Source organism: Halichoerus grypus, chromosome 4, assembly GCF_964656455.1.
Source record: "Halichoerus grypus chromosome 4, mHalGry1.hap1.1, whole genome shotgun sequence".
Taxonomy (NCBI): Eukaryota; Metazoa; Chordata; class Mammalia; order Carnivora; family Phocidae; genus Halichoerus; species Halichoerus grypus.
The window spans coordinates 165682401-165703798 of record NC_135715.1 but is presented as its reverse complement, the minus strand read 5'-3'; the positions used below and the strand labels follow the sequence as shown (position 1 = coordinate 165703798).

At 40.1% G+C, this 21398-nt stretch overlaps 1 long non-coding RNA gene across 3 annotated transcripts in view; it reads left to right on the top strand.

The window, feature by feature from the left end:
• Window positions 1–21398, top strand: part of LOC118522037 (uncharacterized) — a 302008-nt gene that overhangs the window by 261647 nt on the left and 18963 nt on the right. The gene's annotated exons all lie outside the window — the stretch shown is intronic.

Here is a 21398-nt window from a genome sequence, read left to right as displayed (position 1 = left end):
GAAGTCCCTTCAGCGGCCTCCTGCTGGCCCTCACGCGGCAGGGGATTAATGTAGTCTGGTTGGTGAGTCAAAAAGAAAGATGACATCATTTTCATGTCAGGAATGAGGATGTGTGTCTGTGGATGTAAGGGTTATGGAGTGCGAAGAGAGGAAAACTAAGGCTACTTCTCTTATAAACTGGCACGGTGCTCCCCCGCCCCCTTCTTTTGCTTTCAATCCAATCTGGCTTCTCCCAAGTGAGTTATTAATATGGGACACAGCCTGGCTTCCTCCCTTCTGTCTCCTCATATAAATCCAACTAATTAATTTACTTTAACAAGAGGAATCTTTCTCTATCTCTTCCAATCTTTGTCGTTCAGCTTAGATTCTCTTAATTCAGGCACAAGACACACAACTTTAATAATCACACATAGAACCTTATCTGTATCATCACATCCACTGTCATAAACCAGGGGAAAAGGAAACTTAAATAAAGGGACTATCGAATGAGAAGACGGGTCAGCTCTCAGGTAAAGGCTGGAATTCACATTCTGTCTGGTCCAATTAAGGAAAGGAAAATGGAAAGAATCATGCATGTGCCGGAAATCTGACAATGTGAAGTGATGTACGAATGGTTTTGGAAAGCTCCGCTCCATTGAGTTCATTCAATACTGTAGAATGGTGGCATAGGAAGGTCTCCTCCTGAACAATGAGTTAGATCTTGTGTCCCTTTCTGTGCATGAATGTAAAACCCCACCCAAATATGCCCTTTGTTGCCAGTTTAGAAAATTACCCCCTCACCGCCCCCCAAAACCCCTTAAACAATCAGGGCTGTGTTGGCTCCTGCATTGCCCCGTTTTCTGTAACAGTGGCGCACCCACAAGCCGAATAAGGTTGATTTTGCAGGGGAGATCCAGGTCAGAGGACAGAGGTAAGGACCAAGAGTAAACGGGAGCTCTCCTGTTCTCATCTGAGGCAGGAATGTGTGGGACCCGTTTCCCATGTGAATGAGGACTGGTGGAACTTCCCAGATCGTTCCTTAGAGCTCCTTTAATTCTTTCCTTGGTGCTGCAAGGGATTTTCTTTCTTTGTGGGAAGTGTCAATGCTTGTCTTTCAAAAGCCAAAAAAAAAAAAAAAAGTAAAAAAGAGGATTTGCAAAAACAAGCACCATGCTGCCCATTTGCACACTGGTGCAGAGAGAAGAGTCAGGAACTGCTAATGAATGTACCAGCTGTGTGTGGAAAATCAGCCAAGCTTGGGCTTTGGGCTTTCATTTCTCTGCGGAGATCCTTATTCTAGACTGCCTGTGAGAAACATGAGGATGGCTTCAACCACAACATGAATAAAGAACAAAGGTAACAAAGGTGAGGCTATCCTGGAATATTAGTTGAAAATGAACCCTTGTCTTGAGGAAAAGCAGCTATTATTCTGTTACCACTTTCTGATTTGGTAACAATTTAAATACAGGCAAAACCCTTCTCCTCTTCTTAGGACCTGAGACTTTTTAATTCCACTTTCTTAGATTTGAGGACTGGAAAGTTTGGTTACTTTTCTAAAGGTATGTTTCCTGTTTTTCTCTCTTTCTCTGTCTCTCTCTTCTCTCTCTGTGTCTATCTCTCTGTCTCTGTCTCTTTTCCTCCCTCTCTTCCCCATTCCCCATCCTCCCTCCCTAAACCCTACCTTCCTTCTTATCTCTCCTTCTCTTTTTTCTCTTCCTCCTTTTTTTCCTCTATACTTATTGAGGCGTAATTGACTAAATTATAATATATTTAAGGTGTACAACATGATGATTGGCTATACATAGACATTGTGAAGCGATTCCCACCATCAAGTTAATTAACACATCCATCACTTTACATATTTACCTTTCTTTTGGAGAGCCCCCTTAAATTCTACTCTCTTAGCAAATTTCAATTATACGATACAGTCTTATCAACTGTAGTCATCATGTTATACATTAGATCTTCAGACCTTACTCATCTTATAACTGAAAGTTGTGCCCTTTTACCAGCCTCTCCTTAGTCAGTTCCTCGCACCATACCAGCCCCCACCAGACCCTAGCAACCACAATTCTACTCTCCCTGTTTCTATGAGTTCAATTTTTATTATTATTTTTTATGTTCTACAGCTAAGTGATACCATGCAGTATTTGTTTTTCTCTGTCTGGCTTATTTCACTGAGCCTAATGCCCTCCAGTTTTATCCATGGCACAAATGGCAAAATTTCCCTTTTTTTAACTGCTGAAAAATACTCAATTATATATATATGTCACATATTCTTTATCCATTCATAGGTCGGCTGACACTTGGGCTGTTTCCCCACCTTGGCGATTGTGAATAATGCTGCAGCTGACATGGGAGCACAGAGATCTCTTTGAGATAGTGATTTTGTTTCCTTTGGAGATATACCCAGACATGAAATTGCTGGATCATATGGTAGTTCTATTTTTAATTTCTTGAGGAACGCCATACTGTTTTCCATTGTGGTCACACCAGTTTGCATTCCCACCAGCAGTGTGCAAGCATTCTCTTTTCTCTGTGTTCTCGATTTGCCTTTCCCTGATGATGATAGTGATGTTACCCACCTTTTCATGTACCTGTTGGCCATTTGCATGCCTTCTTTGGAAAAATGTCTTTTCAAGTCCTTTGCCCATTTTTCAACTGGGTTGTTAGTGGTTTTTGTTTTGTTCTGTTTTGCCATTGAATTATATGAGTTTCTTATATATTTTGGATATTAACCCCTTATTGGATATGTGGTTTGCAAATATTTCCTCCCATTCCCTAGCTTACCTTTCCTTTTGCTGATGGTTTCTTTTGATGTGCGGAAGCTTTTTAGTTTGATATAGTCCCACATGTTTATTTTTGCTTTGGTTGCCTTTGTTTTGGTTTCAACCCCCCCAAAAATATTGCCAAGATCAATGTCATGGAGTTTACCAATTGTTTTCTTCTAGGAGTTCTATGGTTTAAGGTCTTACATTCAAGTCTTGAATCCATTTTGATTCAAACACATCTATTTTTGTGTATGGTATAAGATAGGGGTTTAGTTTCATTTCTTCTTCCCTTTTTTAAAAAAGATTTTATTTATTTATTTGAGAGAGAGAGAGACAGCGCACGAGAGTGCAAAAGCTGGGGGAGAGCCAGATGGAGAGGGAAAGGCAGACTCCCTGCTTAGCAGGGAGCCCGATGTCGGGCTTGATCCCAGGACCCTGGGATCATGACCTGAGCTGAAAGCAGGAGCTTAACCAACTAAGCCACCCAGGGGCCCCTTCTTCTTCCCTCTTAATGCTGCAAATGGCACTGGAATGGATCAAAATTGTACTGTGTATGAACTTAGGGATGACTGCAATCTTGAGTATGTCCATAGTCATGTGCATAAGTGAAGTGAAAAATATGATTCACCCTTTGGGCAGCTCTCCCGCACATTCAGTTCTATAATAATGCTAGCCACTGTTTATTGAGCACTTAGTATGCACAAAGCACCATACATACTAAGGGCTTTGCATTTACTTTCTCATTTAGTGCAATTACTACAACTGGGGAGAAGCGGATCATCTCTTTTGTGAATTCCAGTAATTCTTTATTAATGGATTTCTTCATAGATAGGATTATGCCACAGTGCCTAGCCTAAACCTACATGGTGATTGTTGCCAAGGACAAAGTTGTTTCAGTGCATGCATAAATATTATTCTTATTCTAGAGGAGAGAGAGAAAATAAATTTTTCAGAACAGTGAGTCCATGTCCATTTTGGGGAAGTTTGCTCACAAGGGACTTGGATGCCTCAAAGTAGATGAACTTACATGCTCCCAAAGTTTTAGTTTTGGGCAAGGTACTCGGTCCATTGTGCTCTAATTTCCTCACTTGTAAAATGAGATTTAACGGGTATAGGTGAGGGGCTTAGAATAGTGCGTGGCATATTGTAAACATACAATGAGTGTTAGCTATTATCATTGTTGTCATTATTAAATAGTCACAGCAACACACTGATGGAGATATTTTTATCTCCATTTTACAGATGGGGAAACTAAGGCAAAGGATTTAACAACCCTCCCAAGGTGATACAGCCAGTCAGTGTTTGGAGACAAGAATTCTCACCCTACGTCACTCTCATTGCAGAGCTTACAACTAGAATTTGATGTTGCCACTCATGATAGGAAGTAAGGTCTGGTCCTGGTTGTATAGAATACAATTTCTTTCTCCTATAGGAAACGTGAGCTGTGAAACAAGCACAAAATGTCCTGAAGAGTGGACACACGTCATACGAGAAGCATTTTCGGTCCCTCTGGTAGAGAGGGAGTGCTTAATTACCATGTGCCACTGCTGTTAACCTCTGCAAATAAGTCTAATTATCACAGATTAATGAACAGAGCTTAGGCACATCTAAAGGGGCTTTGCTGAGGGGTTTTCATTTCTGCATTTCATTATCTCCATAAACGCTGTTGTTCCCCATGCACATGGTTATGGAACTTTTATTATTTTTTTAGCTGCGCTCTGTGGAATATCAACAACAGTGCCTGAGAAATAGCTCAGGGCAGGGATCGCTTTCCAGGAAATCTTCAGGAAGCCTGCAAGTTGGGTGACTGCTGCTTGGCTGTTTACTGATGCATCATGCCACATTGGTTCATAGGGAATAAGGCTTAGACGGTTGCCAAGGAAACAGGCTAAGATTTTTGAAATATCTGAAACCACAGTGAAATTTCCAGGAAAAATCAATGTCTTAGTCAAGAGTCAGGTTAAGCCTTCTCTGCGTCAGGGTGAGTAGCAACAATGCAAATAGAGCTTGAAAGATTCGTTCCCGTCTGCACCATGACTTAAAATCGCACACCCGTGTTGTCATCCTCAGAGAATGTTTTTCTATGAATAGAAGTAACCATGTTGGCTATACTCATGCTGGGAAGTGGCCATCCTGCTGGTCCTTAGAGCAGGGCTGAGCCTGGAAGCCATCTTTGAATGTCCCTGTGAGCTCAGAGAGTCCCTGGTGAGGACCTTGGAAATCCCAATGTCATATCGTGGCAAGAGAGCAAGCTGGCAGTTAGCCAAGGGCTTCAGCCCTGCAGAGGCTGAGACCTAAGGAAGATCTTGGGCACAATCCACCAGACACGTTTCATTAATAAATGATTAGATTTGCAAATCTTGTCAGTAGAGATTGCTATCACAGAACTAATGAAATAAATAATGAAACATTTCCAGTGTTTCTGGCTGGCTTTCAGAGCAGAGTAGATCTCTGCCTTTGTTGCAATTTATGGCTGTCTCTTTGATCAACTCCTGGGGAGTTCAAGGAATGATTTTCCTGCTTCCAACACCCGCCTCCGGCTTTTAGGTTTGCCTTTTTTTTTTTAACTTGACTTTTCATATCATTTTGTACTTCAAATACAAAGGTTCCCCAGGATAATTTCAGATAAAGAAACCCAACGGGGTGAATAATCTGCAGTGAAGAAAATCTGAATCGTACTTGAAGAAACAACCCATTTGACACTGGGTTAGGAAAGGGGTAGGGGAGGGATTTTGCTTACAAATGAACACAAAAAAGTTCACAGTTTTATTTGAATGTCTCCATTTTGCACAGTCTAAAGCCAAGAGCATTTCCTGATCCAGAAGCAAACTAAGATGCCACCCAGTATGGATTACCCAGCAGGCATACAAAGCTTATGTTCGGGACATTAACAATGCTGGGGTAGCTCACATTTCTTTTGTTAAAAAAAACAAAACAAAACAGATTTTTCATATCCCCCCCCAAAAATACCAAAATAGTCATGGAGAAATCAGATCCTTATTGGGTTTCTTTATGCTTGTTTTCAGACTTAGTGTCATTTTGATGTGAATTCCCATTCAGGATTAGGAGGGGATGGAGCTCCAACACCTATTCACCATATGGGAACTTTAAAGGGTTTCCTGGGATGAGATTTCATCCTTGACTCATACCAGTCATAAGATGATACAGCCATTATGTCTACCTGTGACACTTTGGGTAATCTTTTCGAGGTTGATACTATATTATAATAATATTGATACTATAAATAGATTTTCAGTTCTCTTCCTCTGCAAACCCACCCAGCACATTAATGGGCACATACACTCACTGCTTCTTGGAAATCACAGTGAGTCCAAAGGTTGGGGTCCTTATGGATTGCTTGCTCTTGGACTTATCTTCTTGAGAGCTGCCATTGTGCTCCTTTTTAGTTTTTGCCATTGGGAACGTTACAATGGAACGAAGTTCAGATCCATCCCATTTTTAGAGATCCAATTTAAAATGTACCTTTGAGTATCTTTATCTTTTCTAGTTTCATCCTGTGGCATGGCAATACCATAGGCAAAACCCACTGGACATTTCCTGTCTACGTGGCTTAGATAATTTCTTCTGTAACCAGATACTTCTCTGTAGAGAAAACTTTGAAAAATTAGTGAGTTGTTCAGTTGAGGAAACAAAATTAATACTAAAATTATAAGGATCAGAACTAAACAAGCAATAAGAACTTCCCTTTGGGCTCATAGAGGGGGGTAAGGGCCTGCCTATAGGGGCATAATTATTCTTATGCTATAGTTTTATGATACATCTTTTGACGTATCTCCCACAGTTGGCCAGTTGTTTCATGGGACTATAAACACAGAGTTGGTCCCACTCTCCAAGATGAGAATTAGATTTTATTGTGATCAAATTATTTCTGCATTTCTTTGATTCTAAGATCACCATCTTTTCATAATTTCACATGATTTCTGAAATCAGGAGGCATATCAAAATCATCATCAGCCTGGCCGCAGCTGTGATGTGGCTGTCAATACTATGTACCTGGGCGTTAATATTTTCAGAATGGGTTCCAGCTATTGCAAAGGCAGGCCTGGAGGCAATAAGAAGCATTGCATCACCGACACTATTCAAGGCACAGAGCATGATGTTGGGCAGAAAAACGTGGACATTGATGACAGTGGATCAGAAACAAAATAGAAACCACAGCTTGCAAAACTGTGGTGTGATTGGCCAAGCAGACAAATTATGCAAACCATGAGATGCACAGCAAACCAAGTTGGAAGTGTTTTAATACCAGCTCGTTCTGACCCATTCGTGCCAGGATAAGATCACTGGCTTCCAGCACCTCACCTCATTACAAACTCTGACCTATTCCCGCTCATTTATTACCTTCTCTCCCAAAGCACCCTACGACTACTGAGGACTTCCCTGACTCGCCTTTTGAAAACACTGCTGAGACTCTTTCAAGGTGGTGGTTTCTCTTGCTCAGCAAGTTTAATAAACCTAGTTTTGTGTGATCAGCAGTGTTCCAGGGTGGTCTTGGTACAGAGCTCTGATAATTCAAAAAGAGATTCGGTAGAATCAGGCTCTAAGGCTGAAAAGTTTTAGGAATCCATTAAAGTATTTATTTAACTTACATTTCCCTTTTAATGTATGTACAAGAGGGATATATGATAAAATACATATCTAATAAGTTTCAAAGAACTTTTGAAATGGTATAAAATGAAAAACTGCAAGGAAGTATTGTAATTTATTGGCATCAATTTTTCTTTCTTAGTGGCACATAAAATAATGGTGTATTGTACAATGGATGGCATTTTGCTTTTGATAAAATATGGTAATAATAGCTAGCTAACTTTTACCGGACATTTCTCATGAGCCATGCACTGTGCTAAGTGCTCTACCTGCATGAACTCATTTAATTCTCACAGTATTGCTAGCAAGTAGGTCATATGATTACCCTCATTTTCTAGCTATATAAACTGAGGTATGGAGATGGTCCATGGCTGCCTTGAAATAGATAACTAATTGGTGGAGGAGTTAGGGCTCAGATCCAGGTAATGTGCCTCGGCTGGGCTAGAATAGGAGGGGAGAAACGGGGCACGCAGCACTATTTTCTTAAAAGTGGCAGAAAGCATTAATTAGAATGATAGTACTTGCACAAGACATGTACTAAATTTTGGGATTTGGGCTTTTAACGGTAATACATTAACCAGTTCTTTGGTGCTCCTGGAAGCAAAATTGTTTCCCTTGGGTATTTCAGAAAAGGTGCATTCAGAACCTAAAATATTTGCCAGTTTATTTCTTCCAAAAAAGAGAGTTCCTTGGTGTTCAGAGCTATATATCAGGGTTAAAAAACAAGCAACCAAATAAAAACAAACCCAGCACTAGGGTCATCCATTTAAGTCACTACTTGACAGCTGTTCTGGGAATGGCTGTTGCCATGGGTTACTGCAGAGCACTCAGCATCTCAGCCTTGCCCATCACTTCCAGGCCAGGCTCCTGTCTCTCTGGAGAGATGCCCCTTCCCTCCTTTCCCCACCCCACCCCCACCTTGGCAGTTCATATTAAAGATTGTTTTTTTTCCTTTGAAAGAGAAATGAAATAATAATATGCTGAAAATTCCCTAGATGTTGCCTAGGGTATTCTCTGTCTTTGATGCTTTTGTTGCCCTGTTTTTCCTTGTAGATCACAGCATCAGCACTGTTTTTTCTATAAACCTCAACACAGGGTTCCAACCTGCTGCCTTCTGCAGGTGGAACCACAATCAGGCATTGTCCATCAGTGAATGTACCAACCTAGATGTCACTCAATTAATATGTTCTTAATTGGATTCTTCAGATAGTTGGTCATGACAGTGTATTTTCAGGACTTTTGTTGTCTTTGTTCTTTTTTTTTTTTTCTCTTTCAGACCCTCCCCTCTTATCCTGTCAATGCATTCACATATCCTTTGGACCAGGAGATTTGACCAAGATGCACTGATTTTCCTTCTACCTCCTACTTCTTATCCTTTACACACTGAAGGGTTCAGAAATCCATTAAAATACCATTTCATCCCTATTAGGAAAAGGGGAATTAAAGTAGCACAACTTACTTAGGTAGTGCTATTTACTGGAAACATGTTTGCAAAATACCAGCATTACATAGCATCTACTAGGCTAATTATATTCCATGTTAATGGTCATTAACGCCTTCAAAATCATGAAACATATTTGTCCTCTATGACACTTACAAAAAAAGATAATTTGTGGGAAGTACTTTGAGATTCTTGTCAGAGATTTGGGATATTAACATTCCTTTGTTTCAGGTATTGGATGATGTTTAAGAACCGTAGCTTCCACTGATGCTTTGAGTCAAATCAAGGCTCATTAAATATGCTGTTGGCTTCTCTGACATTTTATAAAAAGGAATTTGCTACCCATTACACTTTTTTTCCTTTGCCTTTTCTTCCCATCACCTGCTCCCCAACCATTACTTTCTAGTCAACACATGCCTCTTTTCTATGGTTTGCTTATAGATTATTAAGAAAAAAGATGTAAACTCACAGGGAGGATTAAGGTAGACACAGCTGGTGTCAACGAAAACAGAGAGAGATGAAAGAGTATTGAGCCCATCTGAATGGACAGCCCATGGGGCTTTCTTGTGACTCATCCTTGACCTTTACCCTCCCAAATCATGCCTGAGGCAAGTAAACAGCTTTTCAAAGCAGACTACCTTCTGGGACACTTCGTACATTTTCATTTTAATCTCTTTGCAAAGTGGTCAAAAATAAATGTCCCTATGAAGAGAAATACTACTGACAAAAGTTGAATTTGAAATGACACGGAATCACTCTGTTACCTATCACACAGAGGGTCCTAAACTGCTTAGCGGTTTATTCCAAATGAAAAGGAAAGGAAACAGTCTTCAGTGAGTGTTTTAAACATCTCCGTATGATTCAAAATGGTTACATGGGCCTTTGAAAATATTGCCTGGAGACATTATGGGTGATTTAAGTTTTTCTTTGTATTTTGCAGATTATCTATAATGAGTAGGCATTACTTCTGTAATCCACAAAAAGACTTTCAACAGAAATGGAATTACAGTACAGATTTTTAAAATATGAGAATACTACCCAGTGAGTTATTTTTATAAATGACTGGAATAAAGAAAACTATTTAATAATGTAGATAAAGTATCATATGCCGAAGATATATTTTCTGATATAAAAGGCAAGTTAAAGGTGGACTGAAATGTTTCTTAGGAACCAGGTAAATATTATCTCCCAGACCAAACAGCTACTCTCCCTTTGTGTATCACTCAGCCCAAAGAGAAAAGTGGAAATGTTTCTACCTATCATTGTCATCTGACACACTTAGCTGTGTGAAAGGAAACACAAGACCCCCTAATCATTTAACTTATGAGATCTCAGTCGCTGCCTGATGCATGGTAACAAATGGGGCTTCTGGAACAGGGCACACCGGAGTGATGTGTGGACTGAGGTCTGCAATCATCGCTCCATCTCACTTCCAGTGATTTTTTTTTTTTTTTGGTCTGACAGTACCACTTTATTGAGGTCCCGATGTGGTAAATATTGAAAATGTGCATAAGGTAGCTAGCTGATTCTCAGGGTCAATACACAGAGATGAGGAAATTGTCCTGTTCTCCTGTTTTGGGAGAATGACTTCAAACAATCATGTATCCAGTGAAGCACATATTGGAAGGGAAAACGTACCCAAACAAAACAATAAAACTTAACTTCAGGTAAAGCAAACTGTTGAGACATATAATAGAGAAATGAGTTCCAAGTGCTAGTTACACTAAATCCTAAACATCCAGCTTTTTACAGACTCACAAATCAAATTGCTTTATGGTTAGAGGAGCATTTAATACAGTGTGACCAGTTTAAAGTTAACATTTTGTATTCAGGATGATTAATGACACCATATTGTATTTCAATTACTATAAGATACTTCTCTGTAATAAACGATGGCAATAATATTCACATTAAGTCAATAAAAAGCATCTTCAAAGTGTGATGTATAAGTGCCATTATTACAGTATAAGTTGATCACAACATACAATGAATTATCAACAGTGTAACAGGAAATTTCTATACCAAAGCATATATTTTCATCTCAGTGCACAGGGACTTTGGCAGAGCACCCTCATTAGTATTAATAGTAGTCAAATGAAAGTATTCACACACAATAGCAAGGGAACTACTCCTTCTCCCCCCAGCTTTCTTATACTCCATTCTCTACGAACTGCATTTTTGTGGGTTCAAGGATGAGAAACCAACTTCTCAGAGCATTCGAGTCCAAAGGGAAAAGATGTGGCAAGTGACTTCATGATTTATGTTCTAGAAAGCCAATAGTTGGGGAAAACAAGTCCCAAACAACAGGTGTTTCTTTCCTAAAGGGTCTGTCCACTTCAGGAGAGAGTTTGGGCACCAGAAAACTTGGAGAAGCTTCTGAATGATAAATCATCTCGGGGGTCATGGGTTTTTAAATTGTTCTGAATGGTGCCTGGTTACAGAAGTGAGGTCACAGATGAGATGGCCTAGGGAGCTCAGGAAAGCAGGCACAGGGGAGAGGGTAAAGAAGGTGGGTGTTTTCTGCCCTTTCTGTCTGCCCTTCTGTCCCTCCCCACATGGTTTCAGCCAGGTTGGTCATCAGGAATGACTGATGGGAGGTAACCTTAGGGTGGTGCAGGGAAGGGGCCAAGGCCACTGATCTGACTCCACAGCACCTCTAATTTGAAGCTGCACCCTGTCTAGAAAGATGGCTGCAGGAGGGAGTGAGAATCAGATGAAGGAACAAGGCTCCAATGTGCAGGGATAGTGATGTTTGTCGGTAAAGCTGTCTCCTGCATGCTTGGATAGACATGTAATTGTCTGGTTGCACTTCCATAATAGTCATGCACAGATACGATCTGCATACTAAAGAGAGGACAGCATGATCTCCTTGTCTTCTTGGACCATTTTAAAAAATTAGTTTTTTAAACAAAATTCTCTCTTGCAGACCTCATAATACCATAGATCTAGGTAATTGCTGGTGATATGGTGGCATCGAACAACTTTTTATTTTTATTTTTTAAAGATTTTATTTATTTATTTGTCAGAGAGAGAGAGAGCACAAGCAGGGTGAGTGGCAGGCAGAGGGAGAAGCAGACTCCCCACTGAGCAAGGAGCCCGGTGAGGGACTCGGATCCCAGGACTGTGGGATCATGACCTGAGGCGAAGGCAGATGCTCAACCTACTGAGCCACCCAGATGTCCCTCAAATGACTTTTTAAGTAACTTTAGATATAGTCCCTAAAATTAGTCAGTAGAAAAAAATGGAGTAACTGGCATGAATGGTCAGCATCAGAATAAGAGGCCCTCTTTACTCAAATATAACTCAAAGTCATCAAGGAAGAATTCCAAAATAGACACCATTGAGAGCAATGGCAATGCCCATAAAGCAGCAATATGAGATGAATACAGACTCCAGAATATAGTTAAATTAGATCTACATCAAATCAAAAATTTTCTTAGAAACCTGGGTTCACCACATACAAATGGCTTTGCCATATGACTCACTGTATAATCAGAAAAAGCAGGATTCCTATATTCAAATCCTGTACCTACCTAGAGCTGTGGTTTGCAAGTTGTAAGCAAGTTACAAGATAACTATGAGAATATCATTAACTTCTTGGGGCCTCAGAGTCCTCATTTTGCAGGAGAGTTAGTGCCCATCGTCCAAGATTCAATCTTCCAGGTATGTGGAGGTCATCACATACTTTCTAATTTCACACTTTCTAAGTGTTCTCTTTGTCCATGGTCTCTTTTGTAATTCTGAAACCCCCCAAATTTGAAGAAACCAAATGTTTTATTTGTTTATAAATTGGTGTCAAAATTCATATGGTGGCAAAGCCAGACCTGAACTGACATGAGGTTATTTACTGGCTCCATTTAATCCCGTTTAGTGTGATCTGCTGCAGAAATATTAATGTATTATAATTAATTTAATTGGCATATCTAAAATAAAAAATTCTGAGTTCCAGAATGCATTAGAGCTAAAGGGTTCAGACAGGGGACTCTAGGTTTGTATAATGATGATGAAGATGATAGTCCTAACAGTTTTGTTTCTCGTTAGCTAGCTTCTTTCTCCTGGTTATGATAATTGGTTCTTGATTTTTAGCATCTGTATCTCCCAAAGACTTGCCTGTATTGTCCCTTTGCTGCCACTGTGACACAGTTTCTGAGAACTTACCACCACTTTCTCTTGGTTCCTGGTACTGCTCTGTACATTCCTGGTTTTGATTTTGCTCACCCTCTGGTGCTCTGGGCCAACTGTCAGTGCCTTCTGGGAATGAGAAATTTGGCTTTATACTTGTCAAATGGATTAGGACAAAGATTTTGTTGTTCAATTTGGCTGGGAAAAACAGATGGCTTGCTCAGTAAGGATGGAAGAAGGACATGGAGGGTGAGGACAATTCATCTCCTTATAAAATAGAATCCATTCACACACTGGTACCTTATTTATTTCTTATTTGTTATGATTCGTTGTATACAAAAAAGACTCCATTCAAACAATATGCTTTGTGGTATGAATTCCATTATCAAGAACAGGAGTACTATAGGAAGCCCATGGATGTTGTCTAGGATGGGGTTCCCTCCTTCTGGTCCCTCAACATGTGAGGTGGGCTATGGTTCCTTGGTCTCTGCTCCATGAGATGAAGATTCTGCATCTATTCATTGACATATGGTCATAGACCAAGAAACATTTTCTCTGTCTCCAGGGACCTGCCTTGGGCATCTGGAGGAAAAACCTTCCTCTGTCTTGAAGAGGGGCCTCTTCCTGAAATATTCACTGTTGGCTTCATCTCAGTTACTACCAAGCAAACGTCGAGGATACTGAAATCTTCTCAGTCCTTTCTGGGTCCAAGTTTAAATGTTTAAAGGCATTTTCTTTCAAATTTTATCACCCTATGTCCCATGTAAGATGTATATATTTTGGATTGCTTCCAAAAGAAATTAGTTACTAAAAAGTCAAAAGGCTTTGTTCTAAGGCCAATTTCACCTGTAAGGGGGTCCCTCAATTTGGAACTGAAAGACATTCTCATTTAATTACACAAATAGGACAGAAATACACAAAAAAAGGAGTTCAAACTTGGCAATATATATTTTACAACATAAATGACATGGGAAATAGGTGTCAACTATAGGGTTTAGTGGAGAAAGGAGACTTGTTTAGGTTGAAGTATCAATAGACATTTATGAAGGATGCTGGAGTTAAAGTAGACCTTAACATTTGTGTACTTTGGGATGATGGAGATGGAATGGAGATGAAGGGGAAAAGAATGATAGGATCTGTGAGCAGTAATGAAATGTATCAGAAGGTAACTCAGGGTCTGGTTGTAAAAGGTCCTGAATGAGAGAGTATTTGTCTTATATGCTGGGGATCTTGCTTCCGTTTGGGAACAGAAGATGCTCCTGTTGCTGCTTTATTTTAGTAAGAGCAACTTGAATAGGTGTATAGAGTGACATAAAGAGGGAAGAAATTGGTTACACAAAACAGTTAAAAAATAACATAAGCACTTTGCACGCATGATCTTGATCATTATGGCAACCCTGGAGGTAGTTACTTATTGTTATCCCTACTTTCCAGAGGAGGCTTGGAAATGTGAAGTAACTCGTCCAAGGTCACACAGCTAGCAAGGGGCTGGTCCAGAATTTGAACTTAGATTTGTTTGCCTCCAGAGGCGAATTCTTATCTACTCTCCCATAAACCAATGAGTGTGATAATTCAGTTGTTAAGTTATAATGACCTCTATTGAAGCGATAGCAGTGGGGATGGAAGTGAAGGTTGGAGGTGAGAGATAATGTAAAAGAAGTATCCACAGACCTAGTGACTATGGGTGAGTGGCAAAGTGAGGATAGGCAGATATTTGGTTTCATTGCTCTAAGCGTGGATATTTAAGAGAATTATGGTAATATTGGTGGAGAAAGGAAGTTAGGAGGAAGCCTTGGCTAGGAGAGACAGATTATGAATTATTAACAAAGCTGCATTCAACGCTGTCCTCCAGTTCTTTCGTTTCCTATCTTTCCTTCTATCTTATCCCCACGATCTCTCCTCTTTATTACCAGCATCAATGGAAGGCAGTAGGACGCTTGCTTTAGTCTTATGCAGAGTCCTATAAGATAAGACTTATATAATACTTCAGAGGGTAGGGTGAGGGCCAGGGGGGAGGGGGAGGAATTAGTATTTAATGAGGATCCTCAACAGAATTTATTCTCATTCTTCGGGATTTATTGTAAGTAGATTTCACTGTAAAAATACTATTATACTTACTTTGCACTATTCTCTCAGTAATGGCCCTGGGCCCACAGTGCAGTTATAGGACCAAATCACAGTAGGCATTTAAAATTCATGATCTTGCTGCTGCATGGCAGAACAATATAAATTGAAAGGCACAGCCTGGATACCATCTTGTGGTCTTTATAAGGGGAAAATTAGTGGCACTTTGATTCACGAAAGGCTTATGACAGGCCTGGGCCTGTGGTGGTGCTAATATAGCCATCACTGGAATGCCAAGAGGTGGCCTGCTGTGGCAACAGCTGTCATTTTGTGCCAAACTCACATAACTAAAAGGTTATGGGCCAATAAAAAAAAAAAAAGATGCTGTTCTTCTCCTTTGGTTATGAAATGCAAGAGCAAGCACTTTGGAAAGCAAGTTACCTTGTTTCCTGCTAAAATATGCCTGTCAAAGTGGCCAGTGTCTATGGTGAAAGACATTCTGTAAACATGTCCGTGTCGGAGTTTCTTTGTCTAGCCGGTGAGCCTTGCTGAAGTTTTGTCCTCAGAGCTGAGTCCTGGGCCCCCTGGGGGGGGAAACTGACTTAGGATAGAGTTACTTTAACATTTCAGTCAGGATGGTGGCTTGTATGGGGGCCAAAGTGACTCTGGGAGTCAGAGTAGCACAGGACCCCTGAGCTCCGGGGTCAGAGAGACCTGGTTCTGCCACTTGGCAACTCTTTCATTTAGTGTGAGTCACGTGGCTGGTTGCCCATATCTGTAGAATGAAGTTACCATCTATTTTGAAGCGTTGTTTGAAAGGTCAGAAATAAGATATACTAGGTGCTTTAAAATAATAACAAACTTGACTTCTTACTCTGCCAGGCTTCATGCTAGGCAGTTCAATATGCATTATATCATTTGATTCTCATAATTGCCCAAGGAAGTAAATCATAGTTTTATTTCCTATTTGACAGATAAGGAAACTGAGTTTTAGAGAAATAATTTGCTGAAGCGATTTCCCCAGCTAGTAAGTGGGAAAATAAGGATTTAAATCCTAGTCTGTTGGCCTAAGGTTCTGTATTACTAAAGACTAAGTTGTAAGGGTTAGTCAATGGCAGTCATGTTTGTGATTTAGATTCTGCCTCGTGTTGTCTCATTCTACCATAAGGAATTATAGATGAGTATATCTCATCTGTTACCTGTTTTCCTGTAGGTTTAATTGAATTTTTGTCACACTCTGAAATTGTAGCTCCATGAGCCTGAATATTTACTTATTTATATAGTCATAGTTACTGGGAAGAGAAAGAGGTTTAACATTTAAAGAGGTGGGACTGGGTATCGTGATTCCTCTTTCTTTTTGCTTTTCACTGACAAAAATTTATTATGTGTCTTATCTCAACCATTACAACTTCTACATTGGGATTAGCCATCAGGAAAATGCAAACAATGGCCTCACCTAGGAAATGTTTCAAGGAATTAATTAAACTACAAAATAGTCCTGTTAATCTCCCTTCTGGGGCTGTGCTGGTGCCAACACAATGATCCTGAGGTGTTGAAGATCATTATACAACCAATGGTACACAAAACACAAGGCATCTTTAATATCCAACATGCCTTCATCAGAGAGAAAACTTAATTTCCCTTCTGTGTAAATAGTTCTAGGATGTTTTGCACTTTTTCCACCCTTGTTCCTAGTGATTATAGTGTTTGTAGAATGCATGGGTAACCTCTAAGAATTTACCTCTCAATGAAAATGCACTTCAGTGTTTTAATGCCTATAGTTCTGAATTAGCCTAACTTAGACTCTAGAGGTTTCTTCAAAGTAGGTGATCAGATGGCTGAAGTCAAGATGGGGTTCTGTATCTATGAATACTTTCCAACATCCAAAGTAGTAGGGTATTATAAAGGAATTTGGGTACTTATTCTGACTCACATTGTAACACTCAATTTTGTCCTATGCCTTATGATAGCTCTGTGGGGCAGACACTGTATGTCCCTATGTTATAGATGAGGAAACTGAGTTTCAGAGAAATTGAGATCACCAATTTGACAGGCATGTGTCAAAACTGGACTTCAAATATAGTCTTGAAATTCCAAAGCACAAGCTACTGAATCTTATAGCTTCTCTTGATGGTTTTCATTTCAGCCTTGACTAAGTATTGGCTCTACTCACAGGCAGTGGGATGCTTCCTGGGAACAGGGTGTGATAATTATTGAGCAAAGTACTGAGGCTGAGAAGGGGCTCTGACTGCTTTGACTTAAGACTTGATTTTGCTGTATAGTTACGTAAACTTGGGCAAGTTACTTATTTTCATTGTGCTTCATTCTAAGAAGAAATAACTCATAGGATTGGTGTAAAGATTAAATAAGTTAACACTTAAATCATATATAAGGAAAAAAGACACACTCTTTAGTAGAAGTTAGTCATTATTATTCTACCAAAAGGTATTATCAATGTTTTGTTCCTTGTTATAACTATAGCATCTAGAGAGGCATCTGGCACATAGTAGATATTCAAGATCTTTTAATCATTATAAATGATTAAGTTAATGAATGTATAAGGGAATTATAAGAGATTATATCCAGTCCTGGGAGCCAAGTAGGATTTAAATGTTGTTAGCTTAGTCCTCTAATCTGCATCATTTGGCAACAAAAATACAAAGAATAGGAGCACCATGGTATTTAGGAGCTAGGAGTGACCAGTTATATCATCTACTCCACCTCACCGGAAATGAGGAACCTGAGGTTCCCAGAAGTGAGGTGACATTGTGTGAGGTTATTCAGTGAACTGACAAAGCTAGTATGAGAATCTAGGTTATTTAAATTCTCAAGGACTTCAAGAGCCTGGTGGAACTATACCAGAGATGCCCTGAACTCAGTTTTTTAAAAAAGAAATAAACCTTTTTTTTTTTTTAATTACCTTTTCATAGTTTTCCATGGAAGGAGGGAAACACAGTGGAAAAAGAAGAACCATCTCCTTTTTGAAGCTATCAGTTAATATGGAAGGGAATCTCCATAATGTTTGTGATACAAATCTGCATTTCAGCTCTGGCTCCTAGCTTTGGATTTGGGCATGGGTTGGGATCCCAACTCTGTAATTTGTAATCTTTGTGACCTTGGACAAGTCACTTAACCTCTATGAGCCTGAGCATACCTCATCTATGAGGTTAGTTATCATACAGACTTAAAAAGTTGTCAGGAGGAGGATTAACTGTGATGATGTGACTAGAGCACTTAGTACAGGGCCTGGCACAGAGTAAGTTCTAATTAAGCAGTAGCCGTAATTGTGGATCATGTTGATTTTTTTCTATGGAATTTCTCACTTAACTATTTCTTGTGGGGTTACCACCCTAGTGTAGTTCCTGGATCTACTACTGGTCTAATACCTTTTTTTGTTTGTTTGCTTGTTTCCTCTTCACGCCCTACTGCATATGGCTCCTAGCTTTGTTAAATACTCTCCCAAACTGTCCTTTGGTCCTGATGTTTTATTTCTACATAAACTCTAGACCTTCTGATTTGTTTTTAAAAATCCTCATCATAAAGCCTCCCTTTGCCTCTCTTACCTCTTTTTACTACTTCTTTTTAAGTGTGCTTTTCCAGGGGACAATCTCTGCTCTGTCCGTGGTCCTGACTTCTGAGGTTCCCCTTCTTGGCTTCCTCCCTCTTTTAGGCTATCCAGGTCCTCCTTATGTTTCAAGTGAAGTGCCAGCTCTTTCAAGAAACCTTCTCTGATTATTCCAGTCTGCACTGCATTACTATTCTGAGTTCTGACAGTGTTTTTGAAATCTATTAGGGTAGTGCCTGATTTTCACTGCAATGGGTGCCCATCAACTGTAACTGAAAGTAAATTGCTGTAAAGTTGTAAGTGCAATGTTATGTTTGATGGTTGTATGTGACCAAGAAGCACACCAAATATATTATTTTAATTCCAATCTATCATATTGACATAATAATGTGTCAATTATACAGAGCAATAGTAAATATCTGCATGAATTTCTGTAAAATAGTACAGATGAACACTTGATGTTAATTTGCTAAAAGGAGACCAAAGTATTTAAAAGGGTCCATTTTTCTTACTAAAATATTCATGTAAGGGGGCAAAAATGCACAAAGATGTTTTGGTAGCATTGTTTAAGATATCAAAACATTGAAAACACTCTAAATATATGTCAGTAAGGCTTGAAGTTATGATCTATCTACAGACAGAATAACATGCACTTATTAAAAACAACAAACTAGATACATTGACAAGGAATGATATCCTTGGCACATTAATTACAAACAGCAAGCTGTAGACTAGTACATATGACAAAATTTTGGTAAAACAAACACATATTTCAAATATATTTTATCTACCTCTATGGATAAAAAAATATCTAGATACACAAAACACCATTAGAGGTGCTTATCTTTGAGAAGTTAGATATTGGAAATGGATTGGGGAGCTGGAAGAATAGTTACTATGTTTTTTAAGTATCCATACAACAAATAAAAATCTAAGGTTTCGAGACAATGGACTCTGAAAAACAAACTGAGGGTTCTAGAGGGGAGGGGGTTGGGAGGATGGGTTAGCCTGGTGATGGGTATTGAGGAGGGCACGTTCTGCATGGAGCACTGGGTGTTATGCACAAACAATGAATCATGGAACACTATATCTAAAACTAATGATGTAATGTATGGGGATTAACATAACAATAAAAAATTTAAATATAAAAAAAAAAATCTAAGGTTTCTATGTCATAAGTTTAGACCAAAGCACAAACCAATTATAATAGGTATTAATATCTTATATAAAACGTTGTATTTGTTTTCTAATAATTTTAAGGGTATTTAAAAATATATAAAGTATATGACTAAAAGAATTGATTTTTTTCTCAGTATAAATCGTCTCCTAGCAATAAGTGTTACTCATGTCACCTTCTTTTAACCTTAGAGCTGCCTTCAAAGTTGACATTACTCCTCTCAAAAACCAATATTCAGTGTCCTCAAATTTCAGGGACCCATTAAGTAGTTAGGGGAGGTGATAATTTAAAAATATGTCATGTCCTCAGTGACCTTTGAACTGACCAATTAGGATGGATGCTGGCTGCTATGTAGGACTGGGGCATCCTGGCAGAACACCAGCCCTGGCCATAGCTTTGTGAATTGGCAGAAGGTAGTCTCTTGAATCTTTTTTTCACTTTTGTCTTCTTGTGTTTGATCTCTCCTTTTTCCCACCCAACCCAGAATCAGGGGCCATTTTGAAGAAGATTATTCACAGGTAAGGTGGAAGTGACAGTGGCTATAGGCATGGTTTGGTCAAGATGATAGAAGGTATGGAGAGGAAGAGCAAGATGGTGGAGGAGTAGGAGACCTAAATTTCGTCTGGTCCCAGGAATTCAGGTAGATAGGGATCAAACCATTCCGAACACCTAGGAACTCAACAGGAGATCGAAGAAAAGAATAGCAGCAACTCTATGAACAGAAAAGCGACCACTTTCTGGAAGGTACGACGTGCGGAGAAGTGAATCTGAGGCAATATTCGGGAAGATAGATGGCAGGGGAGGGGGCCTCCATCAGCTGCTACTGGCAAGTGATAGAGCAGTGGAGCACAAAATCGGAACTTTTAGAGGTCGGCTCTGCTGAGGGACTCGCTCCAGTGGCTAAGCGGGGGGTGGAACCCTCACTGGGACAGTGTGGTCTCAGGACCCTCGGGGTCACAGAAAGACCAGGGGTATCTGAGTGCGGCAGAGCTCCCAGGTATTGGAGTAGGGAAGCCAGCTGCAGAGATGGAGCCGAAGAGTGGGCTCTCAGCTCGGGGTTGCCATAAACCGTGATCCGAGGCACAGTCGGGCCACTGCTCTTCCAGCAGGGACCCAATAAGCGGCAGATCCGGGGAGACTCCCCTTCCTCCCCCGGGAGGAGTGGTGTGGGAGCACACCACAGGGATCTGCTGGGTTGGGAGACTCCACACGGGGTCGGGTGCCGACCTCAGTCACAGGTCGGTGAGCATGGAGTGTGGCCGGAGACCGGGGAGAAGGGAGTGATTGACTGCTTTTCTCTGGGGGCTCACTGAGGAGTGAGGCCCCGGAGTTCTTGGCTCCTATGGGGCTGAGATTGGGAGGCCGCCATTTTCACTCTTGTCCTCCAAAGCTGTACGGAAAGCTTGCAGGGAACAAAAGCTCCTGAGAGCAAACCCGAGCAGATTACTTAGCCCAGACCTGGCAAGGGCAGGGCAATTCCACCCCCGGCAAAGGCATCTGAGAACCATGGCAACAGGCCCCTCCCCCAGAAGATCAGCAAGAACAGCCAGCCAAGACCAAGTTTACCGATCAATGAAAACGGCAGAACTCCAGCGCTAGGGGAATACAGCTTGTAGAATTCATGGCTTTTTTACCATGATTCTTTAGTCTTTCAAAGTTAATTTTTTTTAA